The sequence below is a fragment of the Octopus bimaculoides genome, chromosome 1 (genome assembly GCF_046866305.1).
Source record: "Octopus bimaculoides isolate indiv1 chromosome 1, ASM4686630v1, whole genome shotgun sequence".
NCBI classification, from domain to species: domain Eukaryota; kingdom Metazoa; phylum Mollusca; class Cephalopoda; order Octopoda; family Octopodidae; genus Octopus; species Octopus bimaculoides.
Window position 1 is genome coordinate 91,792,292 of NC_142928.1, and position 17,500 is coordinate 91,809,791.

Genomic DNA, 17,500 nt, shown 5'->3' on the forward strand with positions numbered 1-17,500 from the left:
TACTACCTAACTCAGATACCAGGAAACCCCAAAATGGCTGAAGTTCAAAAGATAGTGCTCATGGGAACTGCCCATATCCTACGTAAAATACTGTCTATGTGATCTCAAATTTTAAAACAAACACATAATTTTCTTATGGTTTCTTAAACATTCACTAGAACAAAACTGTACAAATCCAAATATATGGTACCCTAGGCATAACACCTACATGAACTTCTAACTTGTTGTCTCTTGAGGTCTTTGGGTGAGACTTGGATCCAACTTGTACAAATGCAAAACAAAAGTCAAACATAAAATAATAATAATAATGATAATAATAACAATAATAATAATTGTGATGTTGATGATATTAATAATTGCATTTATTTGCCACAAGGGTGAAAGATGAGGGGAAACAATACAGAGACAGACATAATAATGAAATAACAAAGAGATAAAATATACACGGTATACACTGGAAAAGAAAGGACATATATATAACATACAAAATGTAAAAAAGATATAAAAAAGATAGAGATGTGGCTCTCCTGATGCAAGAACGCCTCTAGGGATAGTCGAGAAACCCTACTGTCCGAGATTTTCCTGAAACCCTAGGAGTAAGTGCCCTCTTCAGTTCCTTCTCTCCGACTCACATGTCTACATTTAGAGAGGTACCATCCACTCTTGCCATTTTCGCAACTTTCATCCATCTTTCAATAAACTCACCCAAGGACAGCACTTCCTTCTCCACTCTCAATTTCCTTTTCAAGTGAAACTTGAAAAAGTCAATGAGTGATCTACCAAGGAGCAATATATCTGTCCTCAAGACTTTGAACTTTGTCCAGCAAACAATCTCTTTCGCCACAGCCACAAGGCAAATGAAAACTGCCTTGTCTGCCCTATTGAAGGAGAGCGGCGGTGCAATCATCGCTACAGACTCGACTGACAGACGGATCTGTCCCACACGTGACAAGCAGTTGTTCAACATAACCCTACGAGTTAACAATACCCGGACACTGAACGAGGGCGTGCAGAACGGTTCCGTCACTCCGCGAGCACCTTGGACAAATCCGTCTGACAGCATATCCGTGCTTGTAAAGTTTATCTCGAACCGGTAGCGCCTCCGGTAGCACTGCCAGTCCAAAGATATCTGTAAATTATCCATGATAGTTCTCGACCGAAAAGTCCTCCGGAACAAACTAGGCAGTTCGTTCTCGTCGGCGCCCAAAATCTTCTCGAGAACGTCGTCGCATTTCCCCGCCACTAATCCTGTATAAATTTCTAAAGCGGAACACCCACCGACCCCATTACCCGACTAGTAGAGGGTTGTGAGCGCCTGGCGACATTCTAGGTGCCAGGCGCCCTGTCCCGGTCTTTTTGTCGCCCAGGACTGCAGCTCCGTCAAGGAGATGAGCTGCAGAAAGACAAGCCTCAAAAACGGAGCCCAAACACGCTCACCAAAATCCCATTCCAGTCCCCTACTAATAGTAAACTGCGAGACGTTCCCAGGTTAGTTTCTAGACACCAAAAGAATTCTTGCCTTCCAGCTCCTGTCGGAACACAGGTGATCATCAGTCTAAGGGCACCACCTTCGCTACCATTTACGTCTAGGACCACCAATCTGTCGCCCGAGTCATTGCCTTTACCTCGAGATCTAAGGAATTGCGGAATAGCAATGCTACCCCGCCGCCCGCTCCAGTCTCATAGTCATCGAAAATGTTCGTTAATGCTTGCGCATTAGAAATCCTTGTCTTGCTAATTGCAGCCACATCTAAATCGTGCGACCTGATGTCGTTTAGGAAATGACCTTGCTCCCAAACTGACCTCAAGCCACGAACATTCACACGCTCTACTCTGAAAACGATCATGTTTATTGGAGAAACAAAATGGAAGGTCACCTACCTTGGATTTTGAGAGGATCGGCCGATTCAGCAGCATCGTCTGACGCATTATCATTAATGAAGGAACTTCCTAAAATCCTCTTATCCGGCTTTAGCCTAAAAGGCCCAATGTCTTTTGGGTATTTTTAAAAAGCTTTAGGTGAGTATTTGTGTCCGTTTTTATCAGCTGTCTGTAACTGGGAATTTTCGACAAAAATTTATCGAACCCTACTCCTTTTGTGTGAATTTTGTATTTTCTCTTACTTCCTGAATCAACTCGCAGTTGCTCTTGCGAATGACTGTGAAGCTGATGAGGCGTTCGGGTTCTCTAGTCAGTTGTATGGGTTGTTCTTGTGATTGTTATTTTCTTTCATGTATTTGTTTCTGCTTTGGTGCTTTTTGTATTTTAGTTGTGATTGAATGAGTGTGCATTGCTTTTATTGTTGGGATTTGGGCGGGTGTGTTGGTATTAGTTTAACTGATGGATTAGGTGAATTTTCCTCGTCTTGTCTTTTCCCTTTCAGCTTAGGACGGCCTTTTTTTTTAACTAATTTCTCGCTTTCCCCAGCACAACTCCTAGCAGGATTCAGTTCCTCCTCGTCACTTGATATGGCTCCTGAATCATCCATGCCGGGAGTATATGGTGTATCTATGTCACCCACCTGCTTGTTTCCACCGCTACAGTTGTTGGAGCCATTGTGGTGGTAGGATTCTGCTGTTGAAAATGTTGCTTTAATGGCTGTTACTGCACTGATTGTTATTGCAGCTTTTGGCCTTCTTGTGATGGCGGTTGTAGCAGAGCCGCCGTTTCTCGAGCTACCTTTTGTTGATTTTGTGGGCAGCGGACCTTGAAATGGGCGTTAGACCCACAAGTCTAGCACCTTGGCTTTCTGCTTCCCACCACAACTTGGAGTTGCGCTTCGTTGGGCAGCTAGATAAGGTCAGGGACATTGTCCAAGGGTTCCGGTTTTACCTGGATCAAAATCTCCAACCCGATTCCGGACCATTTCTCTCGATATTTTTTAATTTCTAGAAGCGAATCTGGGCCATAGACCACAACGCACGCAACCAACCACCAAATGTCTAATTCTGGTGGCATATCTGATATTTTAACTTTTACCACCCGCCGTCCAAGGTAGGTAGGAAGAAGAAAATCCTCGTGTTTGCACTGGACCATTGAATGTTTTGCGGCCAGTGACCCTCTGAGGAACCGCACTTCCACAGAACCATATTGTCTCCCACGTGTGAGGAAATCAATATCAGTCTAAATGCTCATTCAAGCATTTTTCTACTTGGATGTGTCGATTCTCCTCGTCTTTGGCGACACCCATCTGTATACGATAGTCCTTCTGGCTGTCTTCTCCATCAAATCCGAAGGTATAGCAAGCTTGGTTTTCCTATCACCTCTATTGAAGAGTTTTTTTCTGCTTCACTCAGGTACGTATGTTTTTTCTTCCAGGGAGTTTTGCTCCTGCAATTTTGTTACTCCTGAAAAGGAGTTCTTTTTATCGTTACTGTTATTGTTGGTGTTTATTAATATGCTGGATAATAAGATCTTGTGAGAAAGAGTTATATATTCTTGTACGGGTCTGATCAATAAGTAACCGGACTGCAACACGCTACACACCTCTTTCGAAGCACTGCTGTAAACCACGGAAGTGAGCTAGAACGTTAAAATTCAGTGTGCATGTACAGCAGAGTTCAGGGTTAGTCTTTGTCAAGCGGCTTTACTCGGCGTGCTTTAACTTCGTTACCAGGGCAACAGTCCGGATATTTACTGGTCAGCCATCGTATAGTTAAGATTAGAATAACGTAATCCGATATTAAATAAAAGTATTGTAGAATAGAGAATAAGAAATAAAATTGAATTTATAAATCAAAATATTAATGGACTGAAAACTAAATTTGCAAAGCTGAAAATTAATTATTTGAAAATTAATAATTAGAAATTGATTAAATATCAATAATGAAACGTTTTCAAAAATTAAGGTGACGGTAAAAACAAGAATTAAAGTAAATATAATAGCTTTCAAATTATTGAATACAATTAAACGAGCTTCAAATTTCCACTTCACGTTAATATAATTTTGTTCCTTAATTTCAAAATTTTCATTTTCATTCTTCATTTTATTTTTACTTTGCACCGGCTCACCCAAACTACCACATATATGCCTGTATGTATAATCGATTTATATGCACACATACATGTATATATATATATATATATATATATATATATATATATATATATATATATATATATATATATATATATACATATGTATGTATAACATGTATACACACACATATATATTCATCTACACATATACATGCGTACATATACATATATTCATTCATACACACTTGCATGCATACATACATATATACATATATACATATATACATACATAGACACACACACACACACACACACACACACACACACACACGTACACACACGTTAATATGGCCTGCACGCTATAACAATGCGATAAAGCGTATTGTGATCAGTGGTGTACAACAACATCTGATAGTCTGATCGACGCAGTAATGCAATAATTTAAATCATCATAAACTCATTCTTTATGACACCCAAACTCTTTACATAATTATAGATATATATTTGCTATCTACTGAACATAAATGACTTTAATTGATTCGCCTTATTCTAAATAATATTGTGATGGTATTGCTAACTAGATATGCTAGGTCAATGTTTCTTTAAGGTCGTTCCTGAATATCGGTTCTGTTTTTCATTCCGTACCATTTCTGACCTTCAACTCGTATCGTCTTCGCAGACAAATATCTGATATCTGTAAATCTGATATTTAAAATAATTTTTAAAGTTTACAATTATATATTTTCATGTGAACACTGAATATTGCCTATAATACTTCCATTAGTCTACGAAGCATAATTATTCTTTTATGATAATAACTGCTTTCCTGATATTCAGTTGATCCTTGTCTCTATTTGATTTTTTTTTCTGTTTCTTTTATTCTTTTCCTTTCCTTCTCACTCCTCTGAAATTTCTAGGGAGCATTGTTAAACTATGATTTTCATTATGCCATTCTCCTGGAATTATAATTATATGACTTTTCATTGGTTCAGCTAATATTCTATAATTTCTGTAAATACTATTCTAAATACCTTTATTGCGATTATCGAAGTAAGAAAGTGGCTAGGTAAAGTTGGATTATTTGAACCAGATCAATAGTTAATGTAGATAACATCAAAACAATATAACACTAATGCTCTTTATGAATAAGATCGGTGGCTGCTCTTTGAACATATTTTGATGGGATCAAATGCCACTCTTGGTACTTACTATCCACCAACATACAAGTATATTCTGCCACCGATAGCTTCGATGAATGAGGTTGCTAAGTTTAATGGCAGCGTTGCATATAAATGCGTTCAACTGTTCTTTAACTTACATCACTCTACTATCAAACCTCATTGATTGGAGAGGTTGTTGTCCCATTCACCTTATATTTCTTCAATAATGGTAATTCTGATTATAAATTTCACTTGTTGATATAATCTGCTGATTAATCAACATGTCATTGCTCATTGTTTATTTGAGCAGGTTGAAGCTCAAATAAACTGATACGTTGAGAGATGCATAATATATTACGTAATCTTATAGATTTTGCTCATACCGTTTACCAGTCTGTACTATGCATACCTCATAATAAAAACACTTGAAACAATTCCAGCAATACTAGATAACAAATTCGTTTGTTATTATCATGCCTTCGTCGCTGGACACTGGGATTGTGAATTACCTAACAACAGTGAACGATCGTTTTGTGCTCTCATTAATTAACTGCTCGTTTTGCGACATTCTATCTAGCCAATTTGTGGCGTGCTTCACTTCGACATACCCTGATCCTTAAGAGTTCTCTATAATTAAAATTATCTGTCTGTCTGTCTATCTGTCTTCTTTGACTCTGTCGCCACCAGCTGATTGAATAGTAAGCACAGATATCGATAAACCATGATATCCGTTTGGCAGGTGAAGATGGGGTATGTACGTTGCTTGAGTTTGTCTGCTTGCATATATTTTTCGTTGCGAACTATTTGCCTTCTGCATTCTCATTGTTTCACAGTTGTCCGATATTGAGGTTCTTGTTCTAATAAAGGTATATTTGTTTCATATGTTCTGGGAATTCATGTGCTGTTGATTTTGCTGCATATACATACATAATACATACATAATACACACATACACACACAGATAGATGATAGAGGTAAATAGATAGATAGATAGATAGATAGATAAATAGATAGATACATACATACATCCATCCATACATATATACATATATGCATAAACGCACACATATGTATATGCAGCAATACAACTTTTACCGGAACCAGTATCTGAATAGAAGACAACTGGGGAAAAGATTTATTTTCCAATAAACATGCTGAACAGTAGTATATATCTCCTCTTTACCTGCCTAACGGATATCATGGTGTTTCGACACCTACGCTTACCATTCGATCTGGTGATTTCATCAGCATTATAATTATAAATGTTGCTTCAGAATAGTTGGCAAGATGTAGGAGTCAAATATAATCTCACTATGTTCATTAGATCGACACCTGCTTATTAGTTATAAAGTATAAATGCAAACATCAAACCTACAAACATAACACGTCAAAAAACTGCAGCTAACAGATATAGAAATTGCGTAAATTAAATTGTAGAAAATAGGGAAAAATAACTGCAAACACATTCGTATCTAAAGAACTATAAGGACTAATAACTATAACATATATAAAACAAAACTAAATGTAGAAGACAACAGTGATTAAAGAATATAAACAGAAAATTGTTACGAATACAGAAATCAATAAAATGCGGAAAAAGCAAAATTCAGTAAAGGAATGACCTGCCCCAGTTTCACAAGGCAACAAACATAATCAAACTGAAGAGAATAAATCTTCGCAGAAACACTAAGCATATAAATTGAAGAATAAAAAGTAAATAAAATATTGTTTTGTTCAAAACAAAACAGGAAGAAATAACAAACCAAATACACATTACATTAAATATAATATACTAGCAAGCACACCCAACGTTGTTCAGAATTAAGTTGCATAATTCGTGAATCGCGAAATCCTCCAATCGAGATATTTCACTGTTCCTTGGTGGTAATTTCTCCCTTGCAAATATATGTGGTAACCGTCTGTTCCTCATGGAAAGAACAATGGATACATCAAAGGATCATTGGATCGATGTAATTCTGAAATTCTCAATCCGCCTTGTTTCAACTGAACCACAATATATCTATTTCCTGTAGCCTTATTTGACATTAAAATTGTAACTTCAGCCCCTGCTGGTGCATTAAAACGCCGAGCATGTTCTCTCTTGGCACGCTTATTTTCCCCGACGTTTATGGTAAATTTAACTCTTCTTACAGATGGATTTCAACCTTAGGCAGATGTATTTATGTGACCAAAGCTGGTCGTGACAAACAAGGAGTTGTACTCCCTGAGCCTTGACAAGGGAACAGTTCTAGAAATAACTGAGGCAGAGGTGAAAATAGACCCAATGTAACCTTTCCATTTCCACAGCACATTCTAGTGATTCTCCAGTAAATTTCTTGGCGCCTCACTAACAAAGTTTGGCCATTTCTCCAATTGCAGCCTTGTTACATGGGTAACTTTTGTCATACAATAATGCAGAACGATTAGCATTTTGAATCTCTAGTTGTCTTAAATTTTGATACCTGTTTCTATCAGCAATCAAACGCTGCTGTATCTCTTCTTCAGACTAATTTCTTCTTGCTAATATATGGCAAAATATATCTTACTCCTGGCTTTCTTAACGCTCGTCAAAGGTTTCATTTTTCCGAGACTCTGTTTGCATCTGTCTCTGTCTAGAAAGTCATTCATTCCTTGTATCAGAGCTTTCAGATTCGCGAGACTCTCTTTGTCTTTGACCGTGCCTAGAAAGTCGTTCTTCCCTTGCCTCACAGCTTTTAGATTGACGACGAAGCTTTATTCTTTGTGCATGTGGAGTATTTGCATAACTGGATTTTCTTTTCCGTGGCATAATGGGTGTCTGGAGAAAAAGTAATAAAAGAAAATGTTAAAAATAGAGGCATTTACTAATACGTTTTCTTGACATAATTCTAGTAATGTTTTGTCATAGATAAAATATGTAAATTTGCAGAATTTTTCTATAAAAGAGAGGTGATTTTTCTTTTACGTTTAATTGAAAAACCCGTGATAATAGAGGTTCAAATACTCAAGTTACGGGTTTCCAAACTTTGCAATATAAGGGGGTTTAGCCCCCATTAGGGTGTCTTATTTAATATTGTTGACATTTGCTGATATTTTGGGAATAGGCATCATTTCTGTTCATTTCACTATGATTTAAATTACATTTAAATCAACGGGAAAAAAATTACAGTAGTGGGGTTTGTGTCATCCCCCTGCCCGGAGACCTCTTTGATCGAAATGAAATATACTTTTACAAATACCCTGGGTAACGTAGTTTCAGAATATATACAGTTATGGGGCTCTATCTCCAAAACCCTAGAAAAGTTTGAGTGGAGGGAAAGGGGTTGTGCCCCCGGGGACCCTTTGATCAAAATGAAATATACTTATCCAAGTACCCCGGTTAATGCTGTTTCAGAATATATATGGTTCTGGGGCTTTATCTCCAAAACCCAAGGAAGAGTTCAATAACAAACAAGCAGACAGACAGAGGCTAAACCACCCGTGATAATATAGGTTCAAATACTCAAGTTATGGGCTTCTAAAATTTGCAATATAAGGGGGTTTAACCTCCATTAGGGTTTCTTAATATTATTGAAATTTACTCGTATTTTGGGAATAGGCATCATTTCTGTTCATTTACCTATGGTTTAAGTTTCATTTGAATCAATGGGAAAAAATGGGGGATGAGGTGGTTGTGCTCCCCGGGGACCCCTTTGGTCTAAATGAAATATACTTATCCAAGTGCCCTGGGTAATGTAGTTTCAGAATATATATATGGTAATGGGGGTCTATCTTCAACATCTAAGGAAGAGTTTATATGAAAAACGGATTAGACTCAAACTATCACTCTTATATTATATTTTAATTGGTTAAATGAATCTTATATTATCTTTTACTTGGTTAAATGAATTGGTTAAATGAATTTCTACTCTTTTCAGATATTCACAAGATGTCAACGCTGAAGACTAGAAGCCATGTTAATTGGTACAGGGAAAGAGCTTCCTGTATCAGAGCTTGGGTTGTGCCAGTAGACAAAAACTAATGCACAATTCAAACTGTCAGTGATGATAAAGTGTCGAGCAATTGAACTAAGACTAATGGAATTGTGGCGGAAAGCAGTACACGGATCACTTGGTAAAGGAAACTTGGCAATGAAAAATGCTTTTATACACTCACTTGATACACCATTCAATATTTTGAACTGTAAGTGTTCCATAGTTTTGTGTTCAAAAGAGGATTGTTCTACCACTGGTAAGAGAGGAAATCCTTCCCGCATTGACTGTTGTTGCCCTTGTGAAATGAGGATACCTTTTCTAGAGCTAGATTTCATAACCTCACAGAGAACAATAGCAGGAGGCTAAGGCAGTATGCAAATGGGCTCAACTGATTATAAAGAAAGTAAGAGACGGATTTCTACTGAAAACAAGAAAGGCCTTGTGAGAGAGAGGGAGGAGAAGAAGAGAATGAAGAGTGAAGTCATGCAAAAAAAGCACAGCACTGATGTAACGTTTATCAGTTTTTTTGATAGTTCTTTTGAAGAAAATGAAGTAACGTCAGATGAAACTTCTAAAGAATCTTCTGAAGCGATACCAAAAAACAGAAAAATACAATACAAGAGACATTTCAAACTTTGCATTAGCTAGTATTCGTCACCATACTGGACTCCGTGAGGCTGCTGCAATTGCCACTGCCGCTTAGATAGATGCAGGCCTCAACAGTCAAGAAGACTAATCTTTGGTTATAGATCATAATAAACTTATAATTACGTCAGAAAGTAATGAGTGAGATATCTGATCACCAAGAAAAAGAATTAGAAGGAGGGCTCTCCTGTCTTTTGTTTGATGGAAGAATAAATGAAAACAAAGTTATGATTGAAGTAGATGGAATTTCCAGAAAATTTCCAGGTCTAATCCAAGACGAGCACTACATTGTCTGCTTGGTGGCCAGTTTTTGTTTCATTTTACCCCTGAAGTTGAAGTGGAAGGGAAAAACATGCACAGATAATTGCTGATAAGATTTCATGCTGGCTTTATAAATTGATATATAAATAATTGATTAATAAATCGATTAGTAAATAATTTCTTCGTTTTATAACTTTATTCGTTTTATAACATTATCAGAAATTTATAAAAAAGATTAATCTTAATACATGGCTTAAATAAAAAAAAAGCAAAACTTTTAAAATTCGAATAAAAGTAATTTATAAAGGATATTAATTATATATATATATATATATATATATATATATATATATATATATATATATATATATATATATATACACATATATATATACATATGTATATGTGTGTGTGTGTGTGTGTGTGTGTGAGTGTGTGTGTGTATGTGCGTGTGCGTTCTTTATGTTAAACATTTTCCCATTTAATTGAGCGTTTACTTTTACTTAGTAGTTTTTGTAGATACTATACTTTAACTTGAATAATATCGACATGACTTCGCGTGCTAAGCCATCGTTTGACTATGATACATTCGAATTCGGCTTGACTTTATATAGCCTGTATTTTGCTATAATTTTCTACTGTAGATGGAGCGTATATTGCATAACATCGTCAAGTTAATACGTTCACTGTGTACGACCTTTTGACATTCGTTGATAGCTTTTGATCAGTAACTGTCTTGTATGTGTAGTCGATCAAGCCATTAATTTTAAGGCAATATCGAAGAAACTGATTATTTGCCAGTGTGTACACATTGCGTTTTAAACACATTTTACAAGATTAGTGCAATCCTTCATGAATTTATGCTATTTTTTTTTTCACTTGAAGTTTAAGAAAAATGATATGGCCATCATCCCTATATATGCCGACTGATATAGCTGTAATCATTACTAATTTCGTTCACAGCGTTTAATCCAATTGCTACGTGTATATTTTCGATTTATTTTTATTTTTTTAATTCAAAGTTTCTTGAAGTAGACAATGTATATACTTCCCTAGATGATTCCATATATGTCGATTCTATAGTGATGCTGGTACATGCGAAAGTAATGACATCCTTTAGAATCAAGTTGGAACAAAATGCTCGAGTTTGTTGTTGATGGAGTTAAACTAATGGATAAAATGGATTGAATTGTTCTGAAGCAGGAAAGTAATCTTGATTCTATGTGAAAATTCAAAAGCATTTTGCATATTATTTGTTCAAGAAAGCGATTATGATAAATGTTTTGTATTAGCATTTAAGAGACAAGAAAGATGGCTGGGTGAAGAAAATAATGTCCAGAGAAAATATTTCAAAGTTGGAAAGAAATCATGTTCATCCGAAGATAAGGCAATGTAAGATTAGTTTACTTAAACTTGTTAAGTAAAATGTCTAGGTAACATTGACAAATTTTCTGCACTCAGAAAACAGTGAATCAGAGCAAATACCACGGGTATTATTTCCGTAGCTCTGAATGCAATGATAATACGGCGTGTTAAAGGACGATTTAGCAGCTGTTTCTTGAAAATCAAGCAACTATCTATAATATTTTTTCTTTGAAAAGTTTACACGCCAAAACTTATTGAATTGTACATTTAAAGTACAAAACTATAATACTTCTCACAGCTCAGTTTGAATACAACAATTTAACGTGGTAATTTGAATACAAAAACATTCATTTCTTATAGCTGAATCGATTATATCTTAGCTAAACGACACGACAGCATCAAGAAAAGTAGCAACATCGCGTTAGTCTAAGAGGTTACTGGTGAATTGTAAACTGAATTCAGGAAACATTCGTGTTGTTATTAAATCTTTCAAGATGAACATACCAATAAAGGAAGAATACAAAATGTTATTGAATTCTACATTTTATTTCAATCATTTGTATCTTATTATCTCTGTGTCTTTCACTTTCTCTCCCCCCCCCCCTCTCTCTCTCTCTCTCTCTCTCTCTCTCTCTCTCTCTCTCTCTCTCTCACACACACATATTTACACATTCACACAACTATATGTACATATTTTCAGACATTATTATAAATTCCCCAGTATGTATGTATGTATCTGCCCCTTTTCTATCTCTCTCTCTCTCTCTCTCTCTCTTTCTATATATATATATAAATATATATATATATATATATATATATATATATATATATATATATATATATATATATATATATATATATATATATATATGTAAAAAGTAAGCTCACTACTACACTTACTCACTACTTGGCAGACAGACAATCGTACGAATAAAGAAAAATTCGTAAATTGAAAAGCCAGACATACCCGAATCGTCAGGATTTCAAACTTCGTGAAATTGCTACTTAGTTTTCATCCCCGAGTCTTACTGACATGAGGGTTGTAGAAACTGCCCAAACAATAATATATTTGTACATTTTTTTATAATTTATTATTCACTTCCATCGCCTTTTTAAATTTTTCCGCGCCATTAAAAACTGTCATCGCGCACACCGTTGAGATGGGAAGTTTCTACGACACTCAGGTCAGTAAAACTTATCGATGAGAATAAGTGGCATTTTCACAAAGTTTGAAATCGTGATGATACGGGCATGTTTGACTTTACTGTTTACGAATCTTTTCGTTATTAGTACAGGGGCTTAGAATTTCTGCTTATCCCCCGATGTCAATTAATGTGTATTAGTAAAAATTTGTGGTTGTAGTCGTCTTCTGACTGTTATTTTTTAGCGTGCTGGTGCTACTTGCAGCACCCTTGCACCTTTACTCTTATACTTGTTTCAGTCATTTGACTGCGGCCATGCTGGAGCACCGCCTTTAGTCGAGCAAATCGACCCCAGGACTTATTTTTTGAAGCCTAGTACTTATTCTATCGGCCTCTTTTGCCGAACCGCTAAGTTACGGGGACGTAAACACACCAGCATCGGATCGGTTGTCAAGCGATGTTGGGGGGACAAACACACACACACACACACACACACACACACACACACACACACACACACACACACACACACACACACACACACACACATATATATACATATATACGACAGGCTTCTTTCAGTTTCTGTCGACCAGATCCACTCAAGGCTTTGGTCGGCCCGAGGCTACAGTAGAAGACACTTGCCCAAGGTGCCACACAGTGGGACTGAACCCGGAACCATGTTATTGGTAAGCAAGCTACTTACCACACAGCCACTCCTGCGCCCTTAATTATTAATTCATAATCTTTTTACCTTATGGTATATTTTTTTGCATGTTATTCCTCATGATATTATTGTAAACGATAATATCCTTACATATATGTTTATCATTTATTATTTACTTGGACCAGTTTTTTGAAATTTGCTGTGGCATTAAAAATAATCATCACGCACACTGTTGAGATGGTCAGTTTCTATGACCCCCTGGTCACTAAGACTAGCTGATGAGAACTAAGTGGCATTTTCCCAAAATTTGAAACCGTGACGATACGGGTGTGTCTGGCTTTACAATTTTCGATTGTTTTCGTTATTGGTACGTAGGCTTAGAATTCCTGCTCACTCCCACGATTTCAATTAATGTGTATCAATGAAATTTGTGGTTGTGGTCATTTTGTCATTTCCTAATTTAGCGTGCTGGTACTATTTGTAGCATCCCTAATTATTGATATATATATATGTGTGTGTGATTGTGTAGGTATGTATAATACATGCATATGAGGTGTAACCAATAAGTATCCGGACTCTTGCCATAGTAACGGAGCTAAAGCACGAAGAGGAAAGATGCTTCGCACAGATTGACCTTGAGCTCTGATGTGCAAGTGTTCTAAGCTTTAACATTCTAGCTCACTTTCGCTGCCTTAACCACTGGGCCATTGTTTAGAGCAAGGCTTGGAAGGAAGGTATGTAGCGTGTGATCATCCTATTGACCATGACTGAGAAAATTGTCATGGCGATACCTGCTCAGAGGCCTATGCAAATTTACAGAAAGTGCATGGGGGCAGTGTATGAGCTGCACACAAGTGTGCGAGTGCTTCAGACGTTTCCATGATTTCAGTGGTTCAGACGTCTCCGAAAAATATCGATATTGACAAAAGTTCTGGGAGACTTGCAACCAAAAGAACTGATAAAAACATTGCAGATGTGCGGGCAGCTGAGAGGTTAAATCGTTAAATCAATATCCGTGAGATATCAGAGGATGAGCAGATTAGTTACGGTTCAGTTCATTATAACTGAAGATTTGGGTATGAGTCGCGTGTTTGCTAAGTTTCTGCCAAAATTGCTTTCAGCTGACCAAAAAGATACCCGGATTTCAGTTGCACAAGGTCTCTTTGACTGTGTCAACCTTTTGAAAACTTTGCGGAAGGCTTTGAGCAGGTATCACCAAGCTCTTGGCAAAATTTGATGCAAATTCTCTGCTAAACTTCTCTGTCACAGAGAAGCACTGCCGTAAGCAGTGGAAGAGAGCTAGAAAGCTAAAACTTAGTGCGCATGCACCGAAGAGTTCAAGGTGAATCTGTGCTGAGTGGCTCTATTCTGCATGCTTTAGCTTTATTACTATGGCAAGAGTCCGGATAATTATTGATCAAACCACGTGTATGTGGATATGTATACATGTATATATATATGTATATATATATATGTATATATATATATATATATATATATATATATGTGTATATATATGTATATATATATATATATATATATATATATATATATATATATATATATATATATATATATATGTATATATATGTATGCATATATATATATGTATGTATATATGCATATATATATATATAAATATATATATATGTATATATATACATATATATAATGTATGTATATATATATATATACATATATATATATATACATTATATATATATGTATATATATATATATATATATATATATATATATATATATATATATATATATATATATATATATATATACACACACGCCTAGTTCATGTATTTTATTCTTCTAATACGCCACCAGCATTTTCTTTATTAAAGTTTAGAGTTACAGTTCAAAATGTTATTGAATTTAATGAGGAAACGATATAACATAAAAAGTATTCGACTTGTAGAATGCTTTTAAATATCAACTTATTTTTGATTTAAAAAACACATAAATTGAATGAAATACTTACTGAAGTTACATCTTTTCATCAAGGCATATAATATGCTATTCTGTTTTATTGAATAATTTAAAAGTGAAGATGTATATTTATTTGAAATTTAAAAGAAAATTGAAATGTATGTCGGCCAGTAATATACATACCATTCATATCATCTATGGTGTTTGCATTCTTTATCTATTTATGTAGGTAAGACCAAGATTATAGGTATAGGAGACGACTGAGACTTTATACCAATCATACCTTATCCAATAGCTTTGCGTCATAGAAAACTGATATGATTTCAGCAGGAAATACTACTAGCATTTTAGATACCGGACATTATATAGAGAGTTCTCACAATCACCATTGTCACCGTTCGTGTCATCGGACAGCTGTGAAAACTGTTATGTTTGAGTAAACAAAATATCCTTAAGATTGTGTGTTAGCGCTGCCATGAAATTATATTTCTGGAAGATTGTACTAATTATAATTGACAATGTTTTTCCTATGATTTAAAGTTTAACATTGTGACTTTTACCTTGGTGTATAATTTTCGACAGCCAAATCTGAAACCATAGTTCGGTAAGAGTTCAAGTTATTTCATTTGAGTTATATGAATATTTTTCTCGAGAAAAGGAATGGGACACACTAGGTAATTTCATTGCCCTTAAGATGACATTATTGCACTCCTGATGATAATAAACTGCACACGGTTAGAAGTGAAATATTCCGCAACTAATTACGATTGAAAGTTTCTTTTCGTTGCTTCTATCGTTGATGATTTTGGGATAATAATATCTTTTATTGAACAAAAATTTAAGTATCATGTTATAGAAGTATATTAAATAAGTAGTAATCTCTTATTTTAGCAATTATCTTTTTGCAATACAATGTATCGTAACATTGAAATTGAGAGCAGTATGGTAAAAATGTAACGTAAAAGTCTATATAGTATAGAGTATATAATTTCATAAAGTAATATCATACCGATTTGAGTGGTTCGAACATATTCTAACCTATCTATAGTTGAAACAAAATTTACGATCTGCTTCAAGGCATCCATAACCTTTCATATTTCAATATAGGAATTTTATTAACTATGTCAGGTGTTGGAATGTGCAAGATACATTGTTCGCTCAGCTTTGTTGCAATGGTTCCATTTAAAGCTGGAATGTAATGATTAATAATATAATGAAAATGATGTAATACGCCTACGTCCGCATAGATGTATATATGTGTAGATGTACATATATGCATATTTATGTGTATATCCATCCCTATATATATATGCATACATTACTTATACACGTATATTTACTGACAGTAACGGATCATTTTCGTGTTCTAAAATCATCACCTAACAGAATAATAGATTATATACTGCTATGATACCCGAATGATATGTAGGGTTTAAAATTTAAATATCAATTTTAGCATCAACCTAACAAGTGCTGGTGGTACCGCGACGTGTGAAATACTCTAAACGCGTCCAGCTCCTTCTCTTCGTGAAAGTAATTCACAAATTACACACAAAAAAGAAAACAATAAGAGTTAGTACTCATTGCGTATTAATATGATAACTTAGTAAAATTAATCCAAAACTGATATAAATGAAATCCATGCAAATCTCAAAACTGATATGAAGTAATAGGTATCATTGAAATAAAATAAATTATAGAAATTGGTATAGAACTTCTACGAATCACTTCATACGCTAGTGTGAAAATAATCGATGTGCTTATCCGGGATTACCGAGAATACGACGAAGCAAACGAGTATGCCTGGAAGAATATTTGGTAAGATTTAGGCCTTTTCCGATCGAGCTATTACCTTTTTTTATGCCGAATAACTGTCGAGGGCTCCTGACCTAATACTTAGGATGTTGCACTCACGATCGCGAGATTCTGGTTCCAATTCCAGGAGAATGGTTGCGTTTTGTTGTTAAGCAAAACATTTCGTCTCGCGTTGCTCTGCGGTCACTTCGACATCTTACATGTTGTACACCGTGCACCTGTTCAGGTAGTGTAGATTTCATGGAGAGAACGAGATAATGTACAGCACAAACATTTCAACACTATAAACAAATCATTTGTGCAGGTTTCTCAACAAGAAATTGCAGAACCGTCTTTCTCGGACTACGAGAGACTACCATTTCTCCGAATAATTTGTCTAATAATTTGTAGCGGATGATAAAAGAAATTCTCTGAAATTTCCCGTCATTATGTAGAAAGTATAGGATACTTTATAACTTAATTATAACCAGTAAAAGGAAAAAGGAAACGAAATAAATAACACAGATACAAAAAATGAACAATGCACCGATATGGCTTTGTTGTTGGCACTCCGTCGCTTACGACGTCGAGGGT